Source organism: Henckelia pumila, chromosome 2 (assembly GCF_033568475.1).
Source record: "Henckelia pumila isolate YLH828 chromosome 2, ASM3356847v2, whole genome shotgun sequence".
Taxonomy (NCBI): Eukaryota; Viridiplantae; Streptophyta; class Magnoliopsida; order Lamiales; family Gesneriaceae; genus Henckelia; species Henckelia pumila.
In genome coordinates, this window is record NC_133121.1 from 12299081 (window position 1) to 12308037 (window position 8957).

Here is an 8957-nt window from a genome sequence, read left to right on the forward strand (position 1 = left end):
TTTGATTATTTACAGGGGGTGTTGATGCAATTAGACCTTTTTCGAGAGCCAAAACTTTAGAAAATTTGAAGATATTGGGTTGACTGTATACAGTACTTCTGTGGAATATCGAAATTGTTGAAAAGCTTATGACTATTAATTATTTGTATTTTCACATTTTGATCCTGAAAACATGTACAAATATGAGAGGTGTGTGTTCAAAATTTGAAAACAAAAGAAAGTATGTGCATATGATTTGAAAAACAAGGAGTTAATAGATCATTTTTTCATAAAAAGACTTTAGCAGTCTCAGAATTTTAAAGGAGTAGTGTTTGCAGATAACCCGAAGATAATTGATGATATAAAAGTAAGATATGCATTTAAGTTCAGTGCGATACATTTAAAACATAGATAATTTAATTTTTTTTTAGAAATTTTCTTTTGAAAGATAAGATAACATATAAGGCATTGTTTTAAACATTGATAATTTAATTTGTTTACATTCCAAATAAAAGATAACAAATAAAGCATTATTTAGAAGTTGGATGAGAAAGAAGAACTAGAAGCAAAGGAGACATCGAAATAAACCAAAGCGAAGCAAAAATAATTGTATTTTATTTTATTTATTTGTTTATTGTGTTACATTTACTGCATTATAATTAATTGTCGTCCTTCTCAGTTCTCACGCACCATTTGGTGGTATGTATGTTAATTTTTGAAATAAAGATGAGACTTACACGGACTAGAATACGGAGAAAAAAACTCTTATGAGATGGTTTCACGAGTAATTTTTATGAGACATATATTTTATTTGACTCGATTAATTATCATAATTTATCAAATGTTTACTAAAAATTTTACCAAAAAATATCATACTCTACCAAGTGTTTACAAAAAATTTTACCAATCATAATAAATATATGAGTCAGTTATAAATATTATTAAGGAATCTTGACAATTAGATATATGACATTTCTTCCCATTTTCGTTTGATTTTTGACCTTCTTTACCTAAATCTTTGATAAATAACCTTCAATTAGAATTTTAATCCTAATTTTTCCAAATTTGCCCTCTAAAACACAATTGCCTAACCCAAAATCATTCTTTTTATTTTAAATCTCCTTCCCACCCCCTAGTCCACTAACCTTGCTTTCATATCTTCCAACTATTATCTCTTTATCTTTTGTATTAAAAATATTTAATTATTCTCCTTGTCATAAAAACGCTAAATCATGTTCATCTTTTCTTCTATTTGTTTTCGATGCGTCGACACCTCGCTTCTCTATCTCTAGTATGTATTGTTTTCGACAATCTATTTTTCCAACCAAAATTTTATTATTTTATTCATTAATCGCATGAAGAGGAAACATATAATACAAAAATAAGAGACAAACATTCTTAATTTTTTTTAGAACTAAACGTTCATAATTAATGAACATGCATGGATTTAAAATTTTGGATACAAGAGACAATTTAAAGTAAATTAAAAGGGAGATAATTAAAATCAATTTTATAATTCTCTTTAAATGAGTAATTTTTAACACATGCATACAAGGATAGACTCAATTTTAAAGTTGGTAAAGACATAGTAAAAGTAATATTTTTAGTTTTAGATGTTGCTGGTTATATTTAGGATTTTTGTATTCTATTTTTTTTTTTTTTCAGTTGGGAAAGATATATATTATAATTGAGTTTCAAAATCGACATCTCATTCCAACAAATTTTGATATAGATTATGATTTAATGAGATTATTAGTGAATACTAAATATTATAATGTTGTACGTATTAGAATATTCCTTTTTATTTGAAATGCATAATCCATGCTAAAAACTTATGAAGACAGCTAATATGAAACTTATTTTTCATGATTAGGTTGCTTTTGCGGTGTGTATAATTTTCAAAATAATTAGATAAATTGGCAATCAAATCATCACTGGGAAAAAAATGAGAAGGAAAATAGACATCACGTTTGTAAATTAAAGAAAAAATGTATATATATCGTATTATTGGTGATTGTTTTTTTTTTTTTAATTATTGGTGATTGGTTGGGGAGGTTGTAGAGTTAGAAAAAATTCGAAATTGATTTTTACGAATATTGAAATTTGTTGACAATTTATGATTTAGATGAATTTCCATATATGGTTAAAGAAAGTTGTTTTTGTTAGAATCGAAATACGTGTAGAGGGGGGTGAATACACAATTTAAATATTTTAGAGCTACAATAGCTCGTTCTTGAAATATTCAAACATAAACTGAGCACTGATGAATTATATCGAGTTTGATTTTCAAACCAAGTGGAATACAATCGAAATAATCTTTCGTAAAAATCGAATAAATATTTTGAAAATTGTTTGAAAGAATGCAAGTTGAAATAATAAAAACAATTTGGTTGAAGCATTTTATCAAATACTTTGTATTCAATATTTTGGTGTATGTGTAGACAATTAAATTTGTCAACCTTCAAATATGACAAGTATGAAATAATTAAATATCAATAAAATAATTAGCTATTTTTGGAAAGATTAAATTTCTAAAGAATAAATAGTTAATTATTGATATTTTAATATATTTCGTGATCAAATCAAGATTTTTAAATCAAGATTGCATCTTGCACAAATTGGAAGAGAATACTAATATTTTTAGTATTTGAGATCAAATATTGCACCAAATAGAAGAAAATACTAATATTTTTAGTATTTAAAATCAAATCTTGTGATTAATGGAAGATAATCACCAAATAAATCAGGAGGAGCCAATCAAACTGCGACACCTCATCAAATAAAAATGGTAGGAATCTGCACCCTTCAGCTATAAATAGGGGGCAGATGACCAAGAAGAAAACACAACAAAGAAGACTGAAGCAAAGAAGTAGAAGAATTCAAGATTTTTCTCTCAAGTCACATTCAAGAAGTTCAAGTCGCAATTCAAGGAGTTCTTCTTCAAAATCATCAAATTCGAGAAGATCAAGGCGTGATTCAAGGGACTAATTGCGTTCTTCTTCAAATATACTTAAATTCATTCAAATTCAAGAAGATCGTGTTCTTTATCAAATTCAAGAAGTCCGTGTTCTTCGTCAAACAAATCAAAGTTCAAGAAGATCGTGTTCTTCATCAAATTCAAAAAGTTCGTGTTCTTCAACAAATAAATCAAATTCAAGAAGATTGTGTTCTTAATCAAATTCAAGAAGCTCGCATTCTTCATCAAATAAATCAAATTCAAGAAGATTGTGTTCTTCATCAAATTCAAGAAGTTCGTGTTCTTCATCAAATAAATCAAATTCAAGAAGATTGTGTTCTTCATCAAATTCAAGAAGCTCGCATTCTTCATCAAATAAATCAAATTTAAGAAGATTGTGTTCTTCATCAAATTCAAAAAGTTCATGTTCTTCAACAAATAAATCAAATTCAAGAAGATCGTGTTCTTCATCAAATTCAAGATAACAAATTTCAAGGCGCGATTCAAGGAGTTCATCGCGTTCTTTCCAAATTTTGAAGTTTAATTCGATATCAAGGTGTTAACCCATCGAATTAACTTTATCAAGACATCAAATCAAATCTCAAGACATCAAATCGTCTTCCAAGAAGATCAAATACCCAAGAAATTCACATTTCACAAGAAATTGTCATTGAAGAGAAAAATCAAGGGATTATTTAGAGATTGCATCCACAAATATTTATTTAATTTCCCAAATTCACTTTGTATCCATTTTTTATTTCTTAATTTCAAGAAATAAAGAATTTGAGCTACAGTATGAAAAACACATAAAATGCTTCAACAATGCATACTAAAAACAGTATCAATAAGAAAGTAAATGCGATAAATAAATAGACACGAATTTGTTTATGAATGTTCGGAGCTCAATCTCCTACGTCACCCCTTCTTGCACCTCGGAAGGATCCACTAGGAGACTTTGATTTATACAACCCATTTGTACAAACCCAATCTGATTTATGACTTATCCAATGCCTAAACAAGAACTCTTAGAACTCTCGATTGTAGACCTCAACCTCACAATTCGCATAATGTTTAACGTCTCTTATGCCAAGACTACAAACACAATCTCTAATGTCTTTGTTCTAAGACTTTCACTCAACTAATCTTTCAAAGCACATCTCTCGTATGTGTGTGAGTGAGCTCTCTTCAACTCATATACAAAGATATTGAACGTGGAAGAGTGTTCTATAAAGTGGGTTTGGTGTGGAGGATTTAACGTTGAAAACTCATCTTTCTTCTTGTTCCTCACACCTTGGGCTTGCTCTCTTTCTAGCTTCTTTTGCTTCTATAATCTGCCCATGATTTTAATCCCCATTATTTGCTCTTGTTTAATTTGTCTTCAAAGTGTTGTACTTATATCTCCAATAATGATATGAACAATATATTCAAGAATATGACCGTTTGTGATGTTTCTGGACACTTTCTGAAGTTGCAACGATTATATTTGAGTTGGAACTTGAGCTGGATTTACTGTTCATCGGACTGGTTTGACCGATTTGATTTGGTCAAACTCATCTGGTATGGTGGAACTTGATCTGGTTTGGTTGAACTTGATATGTTCTGGTCAAACTTGATCTAGTCTCTTAGTTGATATGCATCATTCCAATTGATTTGGTTTGTTTATGATTCAATTTGATATGTTAACTTGCTTATAACTCTTTATTTACTGATTTCTGGGCAAAGTGATAAACATGAAAGTTGTAGCACTTTCTCTTTGCTTTTCACAGAATTAAAAATCACTCAATTTCGAGTTCGAGAGAGAGAGATATGCTCAAAATAATAAGCTATGTTAGAAATTCTGTTCTGCAGAATTTTAGTGCAGAACTCGAAACTTCATCTCGATTTATCAGCTTATTAAACTCCGATTCAAGCTTTGACTTATGAAGATTATTTGTAGATAATTCTATTAATTTTGTAACGCATACTGAATCGTCCCGTTTGGATAAGCGAGCTATAAGTTATAGCCAAAATACCAGATCTGATCATGTTTGATCTGGTTACTATAGCATTGATCTGATTTGCATCCAGCTCGATGTTGCTGTAGCGCAAATTTTCTTTATTTGTTGAAATTAAGAAATAGAAAATGGATACAAAGTGAATTTGAGAAATTAAATAAATATTAGTGGATGCAATCTCTAAATAATCCCTTGATTTTCCTCTTCAATGCAATTTCTTGATAGATTTGAATTTCTTGAGTATTTGATATTCTTGGAAAAATATTTGATGTCTTGATATTTGATTTTATGTCTTGATAAAGTTAATTCGGTGGGTTAACACCTTGCATTTGTTATCTTAAATTTGATAAAGAACACGATCTTCTTGAATTTGATTTATTTGATGAAGAACACGAATTTTTTGAATTTGATGAAGAACACGATTTTCTTAAATTTGATTTATTTGATGAAGAACACGAACTTCTTGAATTTGATGAAGAACACGATCTTCTTGAATTTGATTTATTTGATAAAGAACACGAACTTCTTGAATTTGATGAAGAACACGATCTTCTTGAATTTGAATCAATTTAAATATATTTAAAGAAGAACGTAATTAATCCCTTGAATCACGCCTTGGTCTTCTCGAATTCGATGATTTTGAAGATGAACGTCTTGAATTGCGCCTTGAACTTCTTGAACATGACTTGAGAGAAAAACTCTTGAATTATTCTACTTCTTTGCTTCAGTTTTCTGTGTTGTGTTTTTTTCTTGGCCATCTTCCCCTATTTATATATAGCTAATGGATGCAGATTCTTATCATTTCGATTTGATTAGGTGTCACAATTTGATTGTCTTCTCATGATTGATTTGGTGATTATCTTCCAGTTATCACAAAATTTTATTTTAAATACTAAAAATATTAGTATTTTCTTTCATTTGATTCAAGATTTGATCTCAAATACTAAAAATATTAGTATTCTCTTCCAATTTGTGCAAGATGCAATCTTAATTTAAAAATATTGATTTGATCACAAAATATATTAAAATATCAATTAATAACTATTTATTTTTGTAGGAATTTAATTTTCCAATAAATAGTCAATTATTTTTTATTGATATTTAATTATTTTGTATTTGCCATATTTGAAGGTCGACAAATTTAATTGTCTACAGTTGCGACCAATTTCTCGCCTAGATAACATCCGAACTACCTGATCTAGTATGAAATATAACTTGTAGATATTTGAGTAAGCTTTCCAATCGTTTTGGTATCAAGTCATTTGGATCACCGAGCCATGCGATATGATCAATTTAATAAACTGCACCATCTTGAGTAACTTTGAGTTTCAGCTCAAACCTTTCAAATTTGATCTACCATCTACAACATGTTATCAACACAATAACAATTTTTGTTATCATCAAAATTAAGATTGTTTGTGCTTCACAACCCAACAGTTTTAAAAAGAGTAAAATAGTACAAATAAATCAATTAAAAAGAGGAGGTTATATTTCAAATTTGGAGTCAAATGGAGGTTAATTCTTTTAAAGGATTTATTTAAATAAATAACCTTCGTTTGACCATGATTCGGAAATATAACCTCTTCAATTTTTTCCTTTGTTTTGTTTTTTGCATTTTCTTTGTATTTGAAGGTTATTTTGCAAAGTTTTTTTGAAAAAAGGTCATAAATCAAAAAAATTGGTTGACCAAGGTCATTTTTCAAACTCTCCCATTCTTTAAATATTTCCTGATGGGATTTTTAATCACTTTTAATTGGTGTGATTGTTTATCCATCTATTTAATTTAACTCAAACTATCATAATTACTCGTTTTACCTATCATTTATAAAAGCGTATTTATAATTTACATTAACATTTATCCATATTAAAATATTTACATTTATAATTTTTGAAGTATGAAAAGAAATATTCACATGAATTTTTTATATATAAAAATTAGAAGAAAATAAAACAATAACACAATTAAATCAAAAAGTTTTAAATAATTATTATTAAATAAAAATGTATGATCTTATATTTGTGATAATGTATATTATATAATAAAAAATATTAAGCACTTAAAAAAATTATATATGTATTTATTTTGAATTAAAATCATTATTTTTAAAAAAATTAAGGAACATTAACAAATATTTTAATCACAAATTATTTTTTAAAAAATTAAATATATATAATATAAAAATGTAAAAATAATATTTTCCAACTATAATTATCAAAGGTATAAATTTGGAAATCATAATTTAATTTTAATATCATTTCTAGTGTTTGGGAGAGCTTATAAGCTTTTGAAAATAACTTATAAGCTGTTTCAGAGCTTATAAGCTCTTTAAATTTGTTTGGCAAATTTTTTGTCAAACAACTTAAAAACTGTCAAAATAAGCTGTTTGACAGCTTAAAAGCTTTCCAAAATGCCTCTGTCCATTTTTTTATACATAATTTATCAATTTTTTTCTAATTAAAATTAAAAATAGTTTTATTTTTTAAATATATGTTTAATATTTATAAAAAATTTAAAACTATTTTTAAATGTATGTTACTATTTAAATTATTTTTATATTTTTATAGTATGTTACCCTTTTTGGTAATTTCAAAAATAAAAAGATCTTATAATACCAAACACATCAACATCTTTAAGTTGTTTAAAATAAGTTCATCCAAACATATTAACAACTTAGAGGGTGTTTGGGAGAGCTTTTAAGCTCTTAAAAATAGCTTTTAAGCTGTTTTAGAGCTTAAAAGCTCTCCGAATCTGTTTGGTAAATTTTTTTAGAAACAGCTTATAAGCTGTCAAAATAAGTTGTTTTACAGCTTATAAGCTGTTTTTAAAAAAAGTAAGGAGGGAGGTACTTTTTTTAAAAAGATCTTATTTTAACATTTTATCTCTCTAAAATATCCTTAAATATTTTAATAAATCTCCACCATATTCTTTACCAATTAAATATTAAATATTATTTTTTTAAAAAAAATTCAAATCACATAAATTTTTCTAAAATAAAATATTATAAAAATTTTATTTTTTAAAATATATGTTTATTCTAAAACTATTTTCATATATGTATAACTCGAAATATTATTTTCATATAATTATACCCTTTTTGGTAATTTCGACGATAAAAAGATCTTATAATACAAAATATATCAACATCTTTAAGTTATTTAAAATAAGTTTATCCAAACACTTTAACAGCTTATTTTTAAAATAAGTTCTAACAGCTTATAAGCTCGTAAAACAGCTTTTAATCTCTAAGAGCTTATAAGCTCTTTTTAATAAGTTTAGCCAAACATCCTCTTATTTTAAAATAAGACCTGACAACTTATAAGCTTTCAAAACAACTAATAAGCTCCTAGAGCTTATAAGCTATTTTTAATAAGTTTAGCCAAACTTCTTCCTAAATTCCTAATCATAATCAATCAAATTAAACATATAATTATTTATCAATCATTATTCTAAATCTTATTTAATTACTTTAATAATCACGATATAATTTATCTACACAATCCAATCCTTTAAAATAAACGCAACCTAAAAATATTTATGTTTATATCAAATATATTACTTTTCATTATGAATTTGGTTTGTATTAGTTTGTGATCTGTATCACAAATATAAATAATTGAGATTGTCTCGAAAAACTTACTACTAAATAAAATATTTTTAAAAAATTACTATCTAATGCCTAAAGAAAGACTGACTGACTGTTAAAAGTGCATCATGCGAAGAAAAAACATGGTGAGTATATTATTCTTATATTGACACAATAATATGGAACAAGAATTAAAACAGTTAATAAAAATTTAAATCACAACCCGAATTCATATTATTATTATTATTATTATTATTATTATTATATATGTATATACACACATTAAAACTCATACCACGTTAAAACAGAGACAATATATCTCAGTGATGATTGAAACAAATTACGTATGAAAAATGTCATCGACGTAATTATAAGATATTTTTTATATTTTTGAAATTACAAAATTATTAAATTCTTCTCATTTATTTATAACTTCAAAACTAA